General features: G+C 42.9%; 1 long non-coding RNA gene across 1 annotated transcript; it reads right to left on the bottom strand.

Annotated features, from left to right (window-relative positions):
• Positions 1-365: 365 nt before the first annotated feature.
• Positions 366-1,445, bottom strand: LOC104219961 (uncharacterized). The gene is made up of 2 exons (XR_709408.2): positions 1,340-1,445; positions 366-1,108 (listed from the first exon to the last, which is right to left on the bottom strand). It is a non-coding gene; the product is annotated as an uncharacterized lncRNA (long non-coding RNA).
• Positions 1,446-19,712: the final 18,267 nt, after the last annotated feature.

Here is a 19,712-nt window from a genome sequence, read left to right as displayed (position 1 = left end):
AATATTATATGTTAGAGATACATAACATGTATTGCACAGCTTTTGTGAGATTATTTTTTTACTTATTTTAAGTTTGAACTTTGAGAAAATTTTTGACAGGATAAGTTGCAACTACGAGGCTGTAACTCTATCCTCAATATATAACAATCTTCAAAATTAAATGGGCTAACGTCACTGCACATTTTTCGCCTGGTATATTTTCTTTAAATTCAAAAAGAAAGATCCAAAATCCGACTTTCATTTTAGAAGTTCGGAAAAAAATACAAGGTGAGATGATGGAAGTGTGTAAAGTGACCAGTCATGAAAAGAATAAGATCAAAAATAAAAAAGCTACTACCAAGCAACTAGAAAACTTGAAAAGAATAGAGAAAAAAAATGGCCGTACCATTAGAATATGTAATTTCCCGGCCATAAATGATTTCAATCCATACATAGGATTTAGTACAATGTTTATTCAAAATTCACATTCATAACCCCCCATAAATAGGAACAAAAGGGTATATAAATAATCACATGAATTTGCATTAGTACCACTCTTGATGGCAAATAGTAGTACTCTTTCTTCGGATCATGCTTCTTGAATTCAGATCTTTAGGAATATGTGTGAATAGCTCAGGAGGGATAGACAAGGAAGGAGAACGTGAGTTGGGCGGTAACTAAGACGGACAGTAAACAAATCCTACATCGAGAAGTCATGACCTAAGATTTGTGAGAATACAAAACACAAAAATATAACACAAAACACGGGGTCTTACAAGGTCAAGAAAAGGTCTTACAAGGTCAAGAAGACTCGGCTAGGTAAAGGAATAAAAAATAACAAGTCAAAAAATTGAAAAAGGAGAAAAGAAAAATAAAAAACGAGAAGAGGTGATGAGAAAGCTCAGATAAGATAGCACCGAAATTAAGACGAAGAAGCAACTCCCATCATGAGAATGAGAATGAAGAAGTTGCAGGTGCAGATGACTAAAACAAAGACCTGGCTAAGGTGGCCCTTAACCTTTCCATCAGCTAAAGATGCCATTAGGCTTACAGTATCCAGTTTTTGCAGCCTTTGGCTTGAAGCTGCTGGATTTACTCCACTCATACGCGCCAAAAGCTCTAAAGAAACCTGCATCCGAAAAAGAAAAAGTCATTACCTTTTAAATTTTAATACTATTCGAAAAATAAATAAGTGATAATGATGAATAACTAGAAAATAATGTTAAATTTATACAAGAAGAAAAAGAAAGCGGTGTGTTTTTGGTTGAGAAAAGGAAAATTAAGGTTGGGAATTGGAGTAAAATTAAGGAAAGATAGGTCGAAGTGAATGGCAGAATAAGTGAAAAGATAAGTTGGGAACCTTGTGGAGATTTCAGTGTTGCTTTCTGCACTGCAATATTTTCTCTCAAACCCATAAAAAGTGCCACAAACTAGAGAGAGAGAAAGAGAGAATAGAAGGAAAGAGGTGAATGAAGAAGGGAAGGCATAGAATGGGCTTATAAGGAGGTGGGATTTTGAGGGCAGCCAGTGGGCTGGATGGACCTGACAGTGACAAAATTTTATCTTAGCCTAAAGACAATGTTATTAGCTTCCTCACCAATATATTTTTGAAAATAGCAATGGACTAGCCCGTTTTTTCACTGATAATTGAAAAATAACCATCATTTATAAGGTCATTGAAAAATAGTCACTATTTTATTGAAATACGAAAAGTTCTTGCATAATATACTGGATTATGGAGCTCTCACGGATAAACTTCCAGCATATTATGTTAGAACTCTAACATATGATGAAATTCCAACATATTATGTTGGAATTCCATATGTAAAAATTCGAACCCCACCATATTACACTGGATTTTTAGAGTATTTTTGTTCAGATTTTATCTTTACATGAAAAAATAGCTAAATTTCAATTACTTTTGAAACTGTGACAATTTTTCAATTATCAGTTATAAATCTGGCTATATCTGATTTTTTTCCGTAATATATTTTGATTCAATTGCTTTTTTTCAACCAAAGATAACCTCTTTTTACTTTTAATATATATATATATATATATACCATATTTTGCACGATTATAAGAAATAGTAAATTCACAAAATGGCCTTGTAAATTTAGTTGAGAAAGGAAAAAAATTCAAATAAAAAATTTAAAATGAATCTTCTATATATGCATTCAAAAATTAATTCTTTAAATTTGATTAAATATTTTTGATAATATCCATGGGTGTAATTTCAATACTTCAAGCACCATACATGTTACAAGTCCTATAAATGAGCAAATCTTGTTGATAAGTATTCCTTAATTAATTGTAGGTTGTTCATTTCTTAGAAATGAAAATAAATTTTCGGAGAATTTATTATTTTTTGAAAATAATAACGTATCTGTAAAATATATATCTAATATATTAATTTATTATCTAAATTATTTTTCAAAGTTTCTCATATTCTTCATTAAATGTTACCGAGTGGCCGATATTTAGTCGCCTTTATGAATATCATTCTTTTTGAAATCGTTGTCTTCAGATCTGAATGTCTTCTGTGTTCGGCTCCACGTGTCATTTTCTCATACGAACATTTATTACGAACATATTTTACCCTATACAATACTGGTGAGAGAAGTATGTCACATTATTTTTTCCATTCTCAGCTTTATATTTATATATACACTACTAGAAATTCGGTAAATACCGACTAAAAAACCCGACTAACTTTGGTCGATTATGGCTAATTACCGACCAAAATGCGACCAAATACACTTGGACGGTATTTTGATGGTCGTTTTAATATTCCGACCAAAGTTAGTCAGAAATTACAGACCAACGTTGGTTGGTCAATTAAATTCAAAAAAATATTATTGCAAAAAAAAACCGGCCAAAGTTGGTCGGTATTTTAATTATGTAATCAAAAGATTCACCATCTGGGAATCGAATCTGGGTGTGTACTGTGGCAGGATACTATTCTAGCACTAGACTATTGGTGCATTTTGTTTTAAGATTGTCTTATTTTTTTATTTATACTCTTTAATTGTATTTTCGCAAAAAAATATCCGACCAAAGTTGGTCAATTTTATTAAAAGATAAAATTACCGACCAAAGTTGGTCGGTTTTTTAAAATGACCGGCCGAATTTACCGATCAAATTTGGTTGGTTTTTTTAATATTAATTTTTATTTATTTTAATTGTAAAAATCGATCAAATTTGGTCGGTTTCTTGAAAAATAAATTTTGCGGGACTCAAAAATAATTTTTCGCATTTTTGCGCCAAAGAAAACCGATCAAAGTTGGTCGGTTCCGTAAAAAAATAAAAAATAAAAATATTTTGAAAAAGCGACCAAAGTTGGTCGGTTTTTGCCAAATTTATAGTAGTGACAGATGATCGTTAAAAATAAAACAACAACAATAACAACAAACCCAGTAAAATCCTACAAAGTGAGGTCTGGGGAGTCTAGAGTAGACGCAGACCCGTACCCCTACCTTACGAAGGTAGAGAGGCTGTTCCCCATAGACCCCCGGCTAATGAGAAAAAAACTAAAAAGCAGCAGAAACAACAAATAGTAACCACAGTAAGCGAAGCTGATATAATAACTGAAACGAAAGAAACGATATATAGTAATAGAAATATACAAATACGAAAAAATAAAAATACGAGACTAACACTAATGATACCGGCATGAAAATAAGACATGTCCGCTTAATCACTACCCTTCTTCACATATTCTCAACCTCTATACCTTCTTATTAAGTGTCATATCCTTAGTAAACGGAAAAAGCACAATGTCATGCCGAATCACCTCTCCCCAATACTTCTTATGCCGCTCTCTACCTCTCCTCAGCCTCCCATTGCCAACATCTCACATCTCCTCACTGGGGCATCTATGCACCTCTTCTTCACATGCTCGTACCATTTCAATATAGCTTCCCTCATTTTGTCCTTTACGGGTGCCATTACCATATTTTTCTGAATATCAGCATTCCTTATCTTATCTAATCTTGTATGCCCACACATCCTTTTCAGCATTCTCATTTCTACTACTTTCATTTTCTGAGAATGAAAGTACTACTTTCAGAATGACTGTTTTAAAATTAAAACATAAATAACTAAACATTGAAAAAAAACATATTACTAAGCTTTTGTTCCTCTTGTTTTAAAATAATGGCAGAATGCATGTAAAAGTTCTACTCAAATGACGGACTAAAATATTGTGAATAAGACAACTTCGAGAAAAGGAAAGACAACATCTACGTAAACACAATTGCCATTGAAAGAACAAATCTGAAAATTTCTAAATACTAATTGTATCACATTTAACAAGTATTACTACTGACAGTTCAAAATTTAAAGCAGATGTAATAAATTAAATAAAAAAAAGGGTTAAAGAAAGAGGATTGGGAGAAGAGAATAATATTTGGGAAATTGGAAGGACAAGCGTGTGGCACGCGGCCAACCCTCAAGAACAGGCATTGCCTTCGCGGTCTTCTAAGATGCGGTCAAACGAAACTCCTTCACTTCTAGGCCTGCGTTTTTCACTTCGATAATTCCCCTACTTGTATCTTATTCTAATTCTTCCGCAATAATTATATTCTACTCTAATTTTTATGTATGGAGCATTACATGTGTTTACTCTTAAAATGAATAACAAATAAATTTATACGCGATTGTAAAGATATGTTGATTGAGTCAACACAAATAATTAAGAATGTTAGATAAACGAATTAAAGATAAAAATGAATAACCAAACCAATTGCGACGTTGAGTCCAGGCTCGGATCTAAGCATATCAATTGCTTTGCCATCGATTCGGAGCCAAACGTGCATGAAGAGCTATGACTAAAATAAGAACCTTTCAATAACTAGAAAGCAGATAAACAAGTTTGTATTGTCTTGATATGCAGGTTACAGTGTCTCCCAATTGAATAAAAACTACCCCCTTTATATAGTAGGAGAGTTTCACTCCTAGTACAATTCTAAGAAAGGTAAATATCTTCTTTTTCGTTAATCAATGATCTGCTGCCGATATAGGCCAAGATCTGTGTTGTGATATCTAGTGGGGTGCGGATACCGCATCCCTCTGTTAGTCGTGTGCTACCGTTGTCGTGTTTTCTAAGGTCTCGGAACTCATTCCGGGTTCGAGGAAGTGTTGTCTTATCGGGCACTCCGTTTGGGCATCAGTACGAGAGGTCTCCAGCTCCGAATCCAATCCCATGCGGTCACGTCCTGGCTCTATTTGACCCACCGGGAAATCGGGGTATGTTACTGTATATGGCGAATCCGGGGGCCCGATTTCTCCATCATAAGGCCATCTCGCGGTCATGCTCCTCAAAGATCGAAGCCAAAGTCGAGACTCATCCTCGGGGTTCGACAGATATTGGTCCAAAGAGCATCGCATTCTGACAAATACAGCGGGCTACAGCAGGCGAGGGGGGCAAGGCACGCGGCTTGACCTGATAAGGCTGGCCTATCCGGGGCCTATTTTCAAGATATCACGTCTAGCCATCCCATCTCTGTACCTTCACGGTTAACACGTTTTGTATTATAACGGATTCCCCTCCTATATAAAGGGGGTCCCCATCACTTTGTAAGCCCCCGGCCGATGTTGCTCCAACTATTTCTCCACAAGATCAATAATATCTCTCTCTCTTCTCTCTAACTCGCTTGCTCTCACTGGCTCGAGGCCACTTTAGCATTTATCCCTTTCTTACTTGTTCTTTATTTATCGCTTAGCCTTGGCCATATAGAGCTTTGTTTGATCATAACCTAACTGTTATCGCATTCCCGACTATCCCCGATAGCTCGAGCTCGACCCGGATATCGACCCCGAAGTCCCCCAGCGACCAGTCCTATACCCGGGCAGCAGGCCTCTCGGTTTGATTACTGCCTCGTTTTAGCTTGCATTTCATCATTAAACTTCATATTTCTAGCATCATCTGCTCTAACAACTAGCATAAAAAAAGATCACATATTGTTAGAATCCTATTTACAAATTTAATTGTTGTTACCACTTTCACAGTAAATAGTTTGGCGCCCACCGTGGGGCTAAAAATAATAGTGATTATTTTCTTGCTAGTTTCATTGCAAAAACGCAAGTTATCTTTCACACTTTTTCTTGCCCAAGATCTTCGCTTTCAAGACAGAGCGCCTGGCTCAGCTAGTTAAATGGGAAACCAGAACCTCAAAAGCGACATAAAGAAGGGCACGACTGCCCTAGGGAAGGTTCAACCCGGACGGAAGGGAAGGTTCTCCAACATAATGTCCACATGATTATTGGGGGAACCAACGTTCCCTGAGGGCCCATGTCAAAACGAACGAGAATGTCCGCTACGAAAGAGGGACCGACCTGAAAATACTTACCCGAGGAAACCCTCATATTCAGCGAAGAGGATCTCGAGGCTATGATGCAACCGCGCAATGACACACTAATAATTTCGTTTCTCTTAAGCAACACCAGGATCAAGCGCGTGCTCGTGGATCCAGGTAGCTCGGCCAACATAATCAGGTCAGAAGTAGTAGAATAGCTAGGGCTGCTCAATCAAGTTGTTCCCACCCCTCGAATCCTCCACGGCTTCAACATGATCGGAGAAGAAACGAAAGGAGAGATCACCCTCCTGATCGACACGTCTAGCACAATCCAAAACACCGAGTTTCAGATCATCGACGGCGACATGAGATACAACGCCTTACTTGGCAGGCCTTGGATACACAACATAAGGGCAGTGCGCTCGACCTTGCACCAGGTGATAAGGTTTCCCACGAGGGATGGCATCACGACTATACGTGGAGAGCAACAGGTAGCGAGGGAAATGTTCGCGGTCCACCACGAGATGCCAACCCCCACATGCCTGGTCTCAGATGAGGAGGGAAGCGTGTAGACCCTTGAAGACGACGAGGAAGACTTCTTCGCCCCCCGAACCTTCGTTGTCCCCGAGGAATCGGATGCGACCAAGTCAATAGTCGAAGAGCTGGAGCAAACCGTTTTGATCGAGCACCTCCCGGATCACAAGGCATACCTAGGAACGGGGCTGACCCCTGAACTCAGGACATGGCTTATTCAATTTCTTAGTAACAATATCGCCTGTTTCGCCTGGTCCCACCTAGATATGACAGGTATCCCACCGAAAATAACCTCCCACAAGCTAAGCGTTGATCCCAAATTCAAACCCGTGAAGCAAAAGAGAAAACCACAGTCCGAGGTAAAACATGCCTTCATCAAAGAGGAGCTAGCGAAACTCCTTAAAATCGGTTCCATTAGGGAGGTAAAGTATCCTGAATGGCTAGCTAACATAGTGGTAGTGCCAAAAAAAGGGAACAACCTAAGAATGTGCGTAGATTACAAAGATTTGAATAAAGCATGCCCCAAAGATTCCTTCCCGTTGCCTAATACCGTCTGATCGATGCTACGGCCGACCATGAGACTCTCACTTTCCTCGATGCCTACTCAGGGTACAATCTAATCCAAATGGACCCCGAGGACAGGGAAAAGACCTCATTCATCACAAAATATGGTACATATTGCTATAACATAATGCCCTTCAGGCTAAAAAATGCTGGAGCAACATATTAGCGCCTACTTAATAAAATGTTCGAGCATCAAGTAAGTAAATCAATGGAGGTATATATTGATGATATGCTAGTCAAATCCCTGCGTGCAGAGGACCATCTGACCCATTTGCAGGAAACTTTCAACATCCTCAGAAGTTACAACATGAAGTTCAATCTTAAGAAGTGTGCCTTCGGAGTAGGGTCGGGCAAATTCCTGGGCTTCATGATTTCAAACAGGGGGATTGAGATCAACCCCGACAAAATAAAGGCCATCGAAGAGATCACAGTGGTGAACAACGTAAAAGCCGTCCAATGGCTGACAGGGCAGATCGTGGTCCTGGGCAGATTCATATCAAGATCATCAGACAAAAGCCACCATTTCTTTGCCCTAATCAAAAGAAAGAACAATTTCGAATGGACTCCAGAATGCCAACACGCCCTAGAAGAACTGAAACGGTACTTGTCTAGCCCGTCTTTGTTGCACACACCCAAGAAGGATGAAATGTTATACCTGTACCTGTCCATGTCTGAAATAGAGGTAAGCGGCATACTGGTTTGAGAAGAGCAAGGTACGCAATTTCCTATTTATTATGTAAGTCGAACCTTGGGGGACGCTGAAACCCGATACCTTTATCTAGAAAAATTGGCTCTCGCACTGACAAGCGTTTCGCGCAAACTGAAGCCTTACTTTTAGTGCCACCGTATCTGCGTCCTGTCGATTTATCCCCTCCGGAGTGTACTGCATAAACCTGAGTTATCGGGTTGACTGGCCAAATGGGCCATTGAACTCGGGGTGTATGATATCGATTATCAACCTCGAACGGCCATCAAGTCCCAAATACTGGCAGATTTCGTAGCTATGTTCTCGCCATCCCTCGTGCTTGAGGTAGAGAAGGAACTTTTATTAAAATCAAGCACGTCCTCCGGGGTATGGACCCTGTTCATAGATGGTGCCACAAACATAAGAGGATCCGGACTCGATATAGTCCTAAAGCCGCTCGCCGGCGGCATAATCAGGCAATCCATAAAAACCACAAAGCTAACTAATAATGAAGCCGAGTATGAGGCTATGATTGCAGGTTTAGAGTTGGCTAAAATTTTGGGAGCCGAGACTATGGAGGCAAAATGCGATTCGCTCCTCGTGGTTAGCCAAGTGAACGGAAGCTACGAAGCCTGAGAGGACATGATGCAAAGGTACTTGGACAAAATTCAAATCACATTATATCGCTTCAAAGAATGGACCTTAGTCCATGTACCCCGAGAGCAGAACAGCGAGGCCGATGCCCTCACAACCCTGGGATCCTCCGCTGAATAAGAAGAAGACTTGCTCCTTGGAGCTGTCGTCCAACTATTCAAATATATGGTCGAGGAAGGTCACGCAGAAATTAACTCCACCAGCCTGACATGGGATTGGAGAAACAAATACATCATTTATCTAAAGGACGGGAAGCTACTTGCAGATCCAAAAGAATTGAGGGCCCTGCGAACCAAGGCGGCCCGGTTCTCGCTCGAAAAAAATGGGGCTCTATACAGGAGAACTTTTGATGGCCCCCTAGCGATATGCTTGGGACCGGGCGACAATGATTATGTGCTCTGAGAGATCCATGAGGGCACCTGCAGAAATCACTCTGGGTCGACTCCTTAGTCCAAAAGGTGATCAAAGCGGGCTACTATTGGGACAACATGGAAAAAGATGCCAGGGAATTCGTCCGAAAATGCGACAAGTGTTAGAGATTTGCCCCCATGATCCACCAGCCCGGCGAACAACTGCATTCCGTTTTATCACCATAGCTATTCATGAAATGGGGAATGGACATCGTCGGCCCTTTGCTGACGGCGCCAGGTAAGGCTAGATTCATTCTGTTTATGATTGATCACTTCTCAAAATGGGTGGAAGCGCAGGCCTTTGAGAAAATAAGAGATAAGGAAGTCATCAACTTTATATGGGAACACATCATATACCGGTTCGGGATCCAGTCCGAAATAACATACGACAACGGGAGGCAATTCATCGGGAGTAAGGTAACACAGTTCCTTGAAGACAACAAAATCAAAAGAATCCTGTCGACGCCATACCACCCGTGTGTGAACGCCCAGGACGAATCTACAAATAAAACCATCATTCAAAACTTGAAAACGAAATTGGAGAGCGCCAAGGGAAAATGGAGAGAAACGCTGCCCGAGGTGCTGTGGGCATATCGGACAACTCCAAAATCAAGCACTAGGGAGACACCCTTATCTTTAGTATGTGGCACCGAAGCACTGATACGAGTGGAGGTCGGGGAACCAAACGTCAGATTCCGACACACCAATGAGGGATCGAACAACGAAGCCATGACAACGGCCCTCGAGCTGCTCGACAAAAGACGGGAAGCCTCGCTGGTTCGGATGGCTGCCCAGAAGTAGAAAATCGAAAGATACTACAACAAAAGAACAAATCTCCGATACTTCAGGATCGGAGACTTGGTCCTAAAGAAGATTACTCTCAACACCCGAAACCCTAATGAAGGGAAGCTGGGCCAGAATTGGAAGGGGCCGTACCGTATCCTTGGGATAGTTGGCAAATGATCCTATAAGCTTGGCACCATGGAGGGCGAGCAGCTTCCGAGTAACTGGAATGTATCGATGCTTAAGAGGTATTACTGCTAGGGCATCCGTTTGTAAAACCCCACAAATATCCTCGAGCAAATGTCGCACTCTTTTACTTCGACCAGGTTTTTTTATCCCGAAACGAGTTTTTGTCGGCAAGGTTTTTAATAAGGCAATGTCCACGCACTTCCCAAGAAATATTCAAAGAGCCTACAAGACTTCCTTTGCAATCAGCCCTTCCCCAGGAAAATGACGAACGAGGCTCCAATAGAAAACAATGTACCGGATCAAACGGTCCAAGGAGCCGCGCCCGCGTGAGCCGGGATCACAACAACGAAGCAGCATGTATTTATGCCAAGCAATAAAAGACTATCTTTTAGCATCTCAAACTCCGACAAAAGAAATCTCAGTATACTCTCGACAGGGATCCCTTTATCAAATACGTCCCGAAATACTCAGAGACTTAGCGTCAATAATTTGACACCCGCATGACCCCAGGGTCGAAACTTTGGGCTCATAAGGCCACAACAAGGCAACTCCGAGCTCACGAATAGCGGCCTTCAAGCCTAAGAAAACTCAATGACTCGGAGACTATCATCAATCGCATGCACTGGAAAACCCAAAACTGTAAGACCCCGAGTGGGTAGACTCGGCTTAACCAGATCTATTCTACATAGCAACAAAAACTGTAAGCCCTCAACAGGTATGACAAACTGTAAGACCTCAACATGCATGAAAATTTTGTAAGACCTTACTACAGGCATAAAACTCAAAATCCCGACGTTTAGGCTATACGTCACATTTGTAAGAATCCTGAAAGGGCATACCCTCGGTGTAGATGCCTAAACTATCACTAGGGATCATAATGCCTCCGGCCAAACACATATGACTACGGTCAAAATGGCTGATCTAGCCAAATTAACGCGACTCCGGGATGCCTGACCGTCGCTAAACAAAATCGCATGCCATTACTTCGAATATACTTCGGAAAAAAATGGTTAAAACAGGCTTCCCTCAACAAGCAAACGAGCTTCGGCCATGTCAGCTCCAAATCACAAGGCTTCGATCTACTCGGCCTATGAGCTAAATACCTTCTGAGGTGATCAAACATCGCCGCTAACGACTTGAAATCGAGGTTCTTCCCGAACCGACGAGGGGTCAGGCAAAATTATTTCAAAAAAGACCTTAATAAGAGGAATACAAAGCCTACAAAATACCTACGGGCAAAAGTGTAAAAACTATTGTCGCCAGCCAAATAAGTCTCCGGGTCGCACACTAAAACGTCTCAACGACCAAAATCGCGTAATAGCCACTGTCGCCAGCATAGAAATTGAAAACCTGAGGATTAAAATGAGCTCGAGTCATAATCCGATTTGGAGACCGGATCCAAAATAGTTAAACTACAACATGACTAAGGGCAGCGTAAGTGCCATTGCTGCCAGCCCAAACGAGCCTCGGGGCCACACACTCAAAATGTCGTTTCGACCCAAGGCGCAAGAGCCATCGTCATCTGCCCATGCAGGCAAAAAAGCTTGAGGGTCAATTAAAGCTCGAGTTGCAACACGACTCGGAGACTGAACCCAAAAACAAGCCAAATAAAAATGCCCAAGGGCAAGGGATAATAACCATCATCACCCAAGCACAGAGGAGAGCAGAAATCAATAAGGTTCGAGACAAACTTGGCCCGGAAACTTAACACAAAATGGATGGGCGAAAGTGCAAGGCCCCTCATGGCAGTTCACACTAGAGGCCACATCGACCAGCTGCATGACACCTCCCAAACTAGCCTAAACGGGCCACAGAGCTATATTACAGGTCTAAGGTTCTTTTGCCAATCCTTGCTGGATTTAGAGCAGAAAGGGGAATAAGGGAAACGAAGCCACAGGATTCTCTTCATACATATGCCAAAATAAAAGTACTATATACAAACCGGGAGATCAACAGGAAAAAATAACAAGTCCTAATCTATTGCCAAACCGACAGCCTCATAGGTTGCATCCAGGCGATTACGAGTCCCCTAACGGCCCCTTCTTGACGACGTCTCCTCTCTCTAGGGATCCACCCCCATTTTTAACACCGTTCGAGCTGCCTCCCAATGCGCCCTCGATGGTCAGCCTTTGGGAGACCGGCCAAGTACAATCCGCGGCTCGAGGTAAAGTTGGGCCAGCCCCCTCGAACATTCTCTCAACACAGGAATCTGTGACGACCGCTCCTCCCCCATGCAAAGATAAAAGCGTCTCGGCCTCGGGTTTGATCCGAAACAATGTAGCCACCAGCTCGGAATGGAGGCCCTTATACTTTCCACTATCCTTCTTCGCGTCTTGTAGCTGATGCTCGATCAAGATTACTCTCCCTCTAAGGCTGTCCCTCTCGGAAGCCACCTCACTCACATGCCGACTAAGCTCGGAGACTTCAGTATCTCTGGCCCGAAGCTCCCTTTTTAGTAGGGCGTTGTCCTTCTCAAACTGCACAAATCGAGTCCCGAAAGGTTAAAAGAAATGGAATTTCACATGGGCTCAAATAATAGTAAAAACAGGGGATGAATAACCTGTTCGGTGAAATAGGCTTTCTCACATTCATGACGGCCCACCTCATCCTGATACTGGGCAAGAGCCTGGTTATAAAGTGCTTCGGCCTGAAACCACATAAAAAAGTCAGGAGAATAAAGGTCGGAGCAGCCCGAAGCAGCAGACAAGGCTAGCAGAATTTACCCGCTCACAAAGCTTTCCCATCTCGCCAAAAATGAATGAGGCGTTGGCCTCAGAACTATCCTCAAAAATGATCGCTGGCCTCTCGAGTGCGTCCCCACCTTTGATCAGTGCTCCTACCGCGGAAGGCTCCTTGCGAGACTCGTCTAGCATTTCGTGAGATGGAAGGATCTCCCTCTTAGGAGAATCAACAATAACCAATGGGCTAACGGGGTCAGCCAAAATATCCGTCCTTTGTTCATCTCAGGTCCTAAATCGAGGCCCCTCCAAACTGCCTGCCAAGGGCATCCCGGCTCGAGGAGGACTCCGGCCACCTGCCAATTCAAGGGCAGTGCTCGATACCCCATCCATTGCCTCACCGCCATAAAGGTGGGCCGCGCCACCATCAGACTCCTGTCCGGAAGCATCTGTCCCCACGACCCGAGGATCAATCGATCCCAAACACTCTTCCGGGGGGGTGCCAAGAAACCGCTTTCTCCCTCACCTTCAGCACAAGGATTTCCCGTCGCCCCCGGAGGTCGGAACCGATGGGTCAACCTTGGAATCCTCCACCTTGATCCTCTTGAGCTCCGATGGCTCAGCCGATAGGCTCTCCTGCATTTTCTTCTCCTCGTGAAGCATCAGAGCGTCCTCTCCAACAGACGGCACCTCCCTCGTCAGCGGGATTCCTCCTAGACCTACATAGATGCAGAGGTTAAATGCACGGGACGAAGAAAGCTACTAACAACTAGCAATGTCAAAATGCATGGATGCATCAAGGCTCAAGGCTCACCATGGTCTTTGGCTTCCCACCGGGCTCGGGATAAATCCCGCCATGCTCGATCGATATACAGGCAGGTTGAGTACAAACGAACAACCCAACCCTAGAGATACGACAAGGCGCCAGGATAGATTGCTACGGCTAAAAAGACAAGAAAAGCAAAGTTAGATGCACAAGGAGAAATCAACAAGAAGGGGCAAAGACACCACGTTTACGTACGCCCGATGTTCCAATTCTCAAGGAACGACATCTTTTCCACTAGGATCAGGTCAGACGTCCTCACTCGGACGAATCGGCTTATCCACCCGTCGTCCCCGAACTCCTTAGTGGAGGCAAAAAGGGATCTCGGGGCTCGACAACGAAGCTTGATTAAGCCCCCGTAAAGGAGACGAGGACTATACATCCAGATCAAATGGTTCAGGGTGAAGAGCATTCCCTCTTCCATGCTCGAGTAATGCCTGATCATATGAACCACACGCCATAACAAAGGATGAACTTGACCCAAAGTTACCTGGTAACTCCGGCAGAAGTTGAGAATCACAGGGTCAATAGGAGTCGAGGATGGCCCTACTGGCCCCATAGTGAATGGGTAGGTGTACACACTCAGAAAGCCAGCCCTATGAGCCGTAATATCTTCATCCCGAGTGGGAATCTCCATGAGCACGGTATTTCCCCAGCAACAGTCAGGCTTTACTCTTTTAATATCCATTATAGAGCTAATATATCGAGTTACAGGCTCGCGGTGCCCTGACTTCGAGGAGGGTCTCTCGACCCTAAAATCGGAGGTCATCACAAAGGGTCCCGGGTCGCACTCCTCGGCACGGGGGGAGTGTCTACTTTGACTTGAGAGAAAAACGAAGAAGATGAGCCCCCAACCTCTTGGGATGCAGAAGTAGAAATATTCATCATCCTTGAGAAAATCTGAGGGTAGAAGAAAAGGGGGGTTGCGTTCCTAAAGGAAAGCGAGAACGAGGGAAAACAGACCTCACTAAGGGTTTTTGAACACGATATGGAATCTAGAAAAGGAAGAGGTGAGCATTTATAAAAGTGCCATGGGTACATTGAAGGAAGCCAATCGCCGCAGTCAATGCTGAAATCTGCAGGAACGGTGCACATAGTGCACCTCGATATCTCGTAATCGTTCACAAGGACACCAGAGGAAGCAGGATTTCAGAACCATTTCTTATCGTTTCTTGTCGCCTTCACTCTAAGAAACGTGGAGACTATTTGTCGACGGCGAATTCGGGGGACCAGATTGCCCCATCATAAGGTCGTTCATGGTCATGCCCCTCGAAGATCAAAGCCAAGGTCGAGACACATCCTCGGGGTTCGACAGATATCGGTTAGAAGGGCATCGCATTCTGACAAATACATCGGGCTACAACAGGCAAGGGGGGAGTCCCCAAGGCACGCGTCTTGACCTAACAAGGCTGGTCTATCCGGGGACTATTTTCAAGATATCATGTTTAGCCATCCCATCTCGTACCTTTACGGTTAACACGTTTTGTATTATGACGGATTCCCCTCATATATAAAGGGGGTCCCCATCACTTTGTAAGCCCCTGGCCGATGTTGGTCCAACTATTTCTCCATAAGATCAATAATATCTCTCTCTCTCTTCTCTCTAACTCGCTTGCTCTCCCTGGCTTGAGGCCACTTTAGCATTTATCGCTTTCTTACTTGTTCTTTATTTATCTCATAACCTTGACAATATAGAGCTTTGTTTGATCATAACCTAACTGTTATCCCATTCCCGACTATCCCCGATAGCTCGAGCTCGACCCGGATATCGACCCCGAGGTCCCCCAGCGACCAGTCCTATACCCGGGAAGCAGGCCTCTAGGTTGGATTACTGCCTCGTTTTAGCTTGTATTTCATCATTAAACTTCATATTCCTAGCATCATCTGCTCTAACAACTAGCATAAAAATAGATCACATATTTTTAGAATCCCATTTACAAATTTAATTGTTGTTACCATTTTCACGGTAAACAGTTACCCTCAGTTTAACTCATACACAGATAGTCCCCTCGTTTTCCAAATAATAGGTTTTCCGAAATGATAGGAGATGATAAATGAACCTTGGTTCCTTCCCTCGCATGTCACAACTAAGATGAAGGATAGGCCGAATCATCTCATTATTCGCGTCGTTTTGATTTCGTACACCTGTCGTTCATTGGCTGGTTGCCTTCTAATACGAAACGTCGCGTACTTCCCCTATAAAAGCTTCTACCCTTTTTACTCTTTCTACTTTACGATCCAAGCTTCCACTTTTGAATTTTCCAGTGATTACCAACTCTTTCTAACCTTCATATCTTCAACTTTGATCATCAAATCTTCATAATTGTTCTTAGATTCCTACACAGATCTTCATCCTTCAAATCTTCATACTCTTTTCTTCAGCCTTCAAACTTGTTCCTTCAAATCTTCATACTTTTCCTTTAAATTTTCAAATTTTCTTAAATAGTAATGGCTAGAACTTCCAAATCAGTTCCTCAGCAGGCTGCCTCTTCATCTTACCACCTGGCCATAAATGCCGAAGTGGCTGCTCCCGAGGTGGCTGCTCTCGAGGCAGCTACTCTCGAGGCTACCCCCGAGCCCCCTATGAAAAGCTTTATACCCAGGGATTGCTCAATCGCAGATGACTTCAAAGTCGAGAAGGCCTCATTGTATACAGTCAAAATCAGGGAAGATTGATTTGAGACTTTTGTGGCAGTTCAAGCTCGGCCTCGTTGGGATCAAAGCACGATCCACGGCCCGTCCTCGAAGCACTCGCCTCGACAGGGTACATCAAATACTCATCATGGTGTACCTCGAGGTAGTACAAAAATAGATGTCTGATATGGAAAGTTAGGAAACCCCCGAGGGCACACGATGAGGACTAACAGAGTCTGCAAGAATAGTGCAAATCCATACTGAGCTGTTATACAGCTGTATTAGTAGCATTTCTTCGTTATTATTAGACATGTACTATGTTGGGATTCCTCATCCTATATAAAGGGGACCCTTGTCATCTTGTAAAAGGATTCGATTATTACACAATATATTGAATATAATACAACATTCTCTGCTCTTTGCTAACACAATTGTTCTTCACATTTATTGCATATTCTTTCATTGTTCATTCATTGTTCTTCATTTATTGCTCATTATTAACCGCAAAAGGCCATCCTTGAGGCCCTCATTATCATTGATTCTTCATCAATTGTTCATCGCTATTAGCCCCATCTAGACCTCGAGACTCTACTCCAGCCAGTTTGAGGCCCTGCCTTGTGATCCTATTAGTTTGCATTTCTTATTTTCTTTACTTACACCTATCATCTATTACTTAACAACTAGTATTAAGATAAATCACGTATTTTTAGAACCATAAAATCAAATATAATTGTAGTTACCATTTTCAAGGTAAATAGTTTGGCGCCCACCATGGGGCTAAGAATAATAGTGATTGTTTTGGTGCTAGTTTTCTGAAAACACAAGTTATTCTTCACACTTTTTCTTGTCCAAGAATTTCTAATTTCAGGTCAAAAATGTCTAACTCAGCAAATGCACGTGAAAACAACGGTATTGGGCTTCAAGGAGAGAATGATGCAGATGCCGGTTTACCACTGCAAAACCCAGGGGTAGCACCAGCAGATGCCGGTTTACCATCGCAAAACCTAGGGGAGGCACTAGCACAAATCCCCATCGACGTGAGTTCGCGGTACGTGGTACATGTCGATGTAAGCTCTCTAAGTGTGCGCGGTGAGGAAAGAAACGTTAGTTTTCAAGTCATTTTTGAAATGTTGCAAGCACAACAAGTGGCTATTGCTCAGCTACAAAGCCACCAAAAAACCCCAAGCACAGTAGCACCAGAAACTGCTCCTCGAGTCGAGCAGGTACCGGAGAGATTAATAACGGGTCTGCAACAAACCCTACTATTACGAAGATGCTTAAGGATCTCACCAAAGGAATTGAATCAGGAGAAAAGAAGATAGAAGATAACGATAAAAAGGGTGGAGACTTATAACTCGAGGGTCGATTAGATCCCGTGCGCGCCCCCGATCCTGAAGGGTATAAATTCAAAAAAATTTGTGCAGAGGCCATTCCCATCAAGTGCAGCTCCAATGCACATCCTAAAGAAATTCAGAATGCCCGATATCCTGAAGTATAACGGGACCACAGACACCAATGAGCGCATCACAACTTATACTTGTGTTGTAAAAGGAAATGACTTAAAGGATGACGAGATAGAGTCTGTCCTGTTGAAGAAATTTGGAGAAACACTGTCGAAAGGGGCTATGATGTGGTATCATAACCTGCCCCCAAATTCAATAGACTTATTTTGCCATGTTGGCAGAGTCTTTTGTGAGGGCACATGCTGGTGCCATCAAGGTCGCTACCAGGAAGTCTGATGTCTTCAAAATCAAACAAAGAGAGAATGAGACGCTAAGGGATTTCGTATCTCATTTTCAGATGGAGCGAATGGAATTAGCACCAGTCTCCGATGACTGGGCAGTACAGGCCTTCACTCAAGGCTTGAACGAACGAAGCTCGATAGCTTCAAGGCAGTTAAAACAAAATTTGATCGAATATCCGTACACAATAGGTATCAATCAAAGATTAGGGTCAAAGATGACCAACTAGGAGCCCCTTTGGGCTTAGTATATCCCAACAGGCTCTTTACAAAGGAGCAAAGGTTTACAGAAAGGGATCCAAGATCAAACAAAGAAAGATACCAGCCGTATGCAGAAGATCGAAGAAACGCACCAAGGCGTAACATGTCTCGAGGTATCGAAGGATAGATCGAGATCAAAATTCCCGGGGACTCATGAGCAAAGCCAGGTTCTATAGGCACATTGGGACGGTAGAGGCACCCCAACTATCTGAGTACAACTTCAACGTCGATATCTCGGGCATCGTATCGGCCATAGGGATAATCAAAGATTCCAGGTGGTTAAAACCCGTACTATCAGACCCTTCATAGAGGAACCCTAACTTGATGTGTAAATATCATGTCACTCACGGTCATAGGACTGAGGACTACAGGCAACTTCAAGAAGAGATAGCCTGACTGATTAGCGAAAGGAAACTTCGAGAATTCCTTAGCGACCGAGCTAAAAACCAATTTCGGGAAAGAGATGCGAACAAAAAGAACAAACTAGAAGAACCACAACACGTCATCCACATGATCGTTGTAGGGCCGACGCCCCATAGGAACCTATTTTCAAACGGACAAAAATATCCATCACCAAGGAAAGGCGAACTCGAAGTTACATACCAAAGGATGCTCTCATGTTCATCGAAGAGGACAACGAGACCTTGTCTCAGCCTCATAATGATGCACTGGTAATTTCTTTCCTTTTGAATAAAATTCTGATTAAACGTGTGCCCATGGATCCAGGTAGCTCGACTAGCATAATTAGGTCGAGAGTGGTGGAGCAGCTCGGACTGCTCGACCAGATCGTACCTGCCTCTCGAGTCCTCAATGGATGCAATAGACGAGCGAGACAATAAAAAGGGAAATCATCCTCCCAGTCAACGTAGCCAGAACAATCCAAGATACCAAGTTTCATGTCATCGAATGTGACATGAGATACAATTCCTTACTTGGAAGGTCGTGGATACACAGTATAAGGGCAGTACCCTCAACACTTCATCAAACAATAAAGTTTTCAACCAAGGATGCAGTAAAATTAGTGTACAGGGAGCAGCACGCAGCAAGAGAGATGTTTGTGATGCACGAGGTAGCGCTGACATCTATGCCCTCTACATCGAAGAAGCCAAAAAACAAGCAAACAGACAAATAACAACCACAACCTACATTCTCGGTTCCACCCGAATAAGTAAATGAAGGACCATGCCGCGTCCTCAAAGCAAGCAATAAAAAACGGATCAAAGCTCTAACGCTATCAATGATGAGGTACAACCTTCTCCCTTTTCATTTATGTTTTGTACTAACTTATTATAGGTGTCCGATTAAGAGGAATCTAAGCGCCCTACAGCTCGAAGAGTTTGGGTTTTAAAGCATATGTTGGGCTCTTTTTCCTTTAGAATGGATTTTATCCCGAACGGGTTTTACCAGCGAGGTTTTTAACGAGGAAACACCCATATGCTACCTAAGGAGAACTCGTCAAGTATTCAAGGCTTACCTTCAAT

Source organism: Nicotiana sylvestris, chromosome 9 (genome assembly GCF_000393655.2).
Source record: "Nicotiana sylvestris chromosome 9, ASM39365v2, whole genome shotgun sequence".
Classification (NCBI taxonomy): domain Eukaryota; kingdom Viridiplantae; phylum Streptophyta; class Magnoliopsida; order Solanales; family Solanaceae; genus Nicotiana; species Nicotiana sylvestris.
Note: the sequence above shows the minus strand (reverse complement) of the source record. Positions and strands in the feature narration are given on the sequence as shown.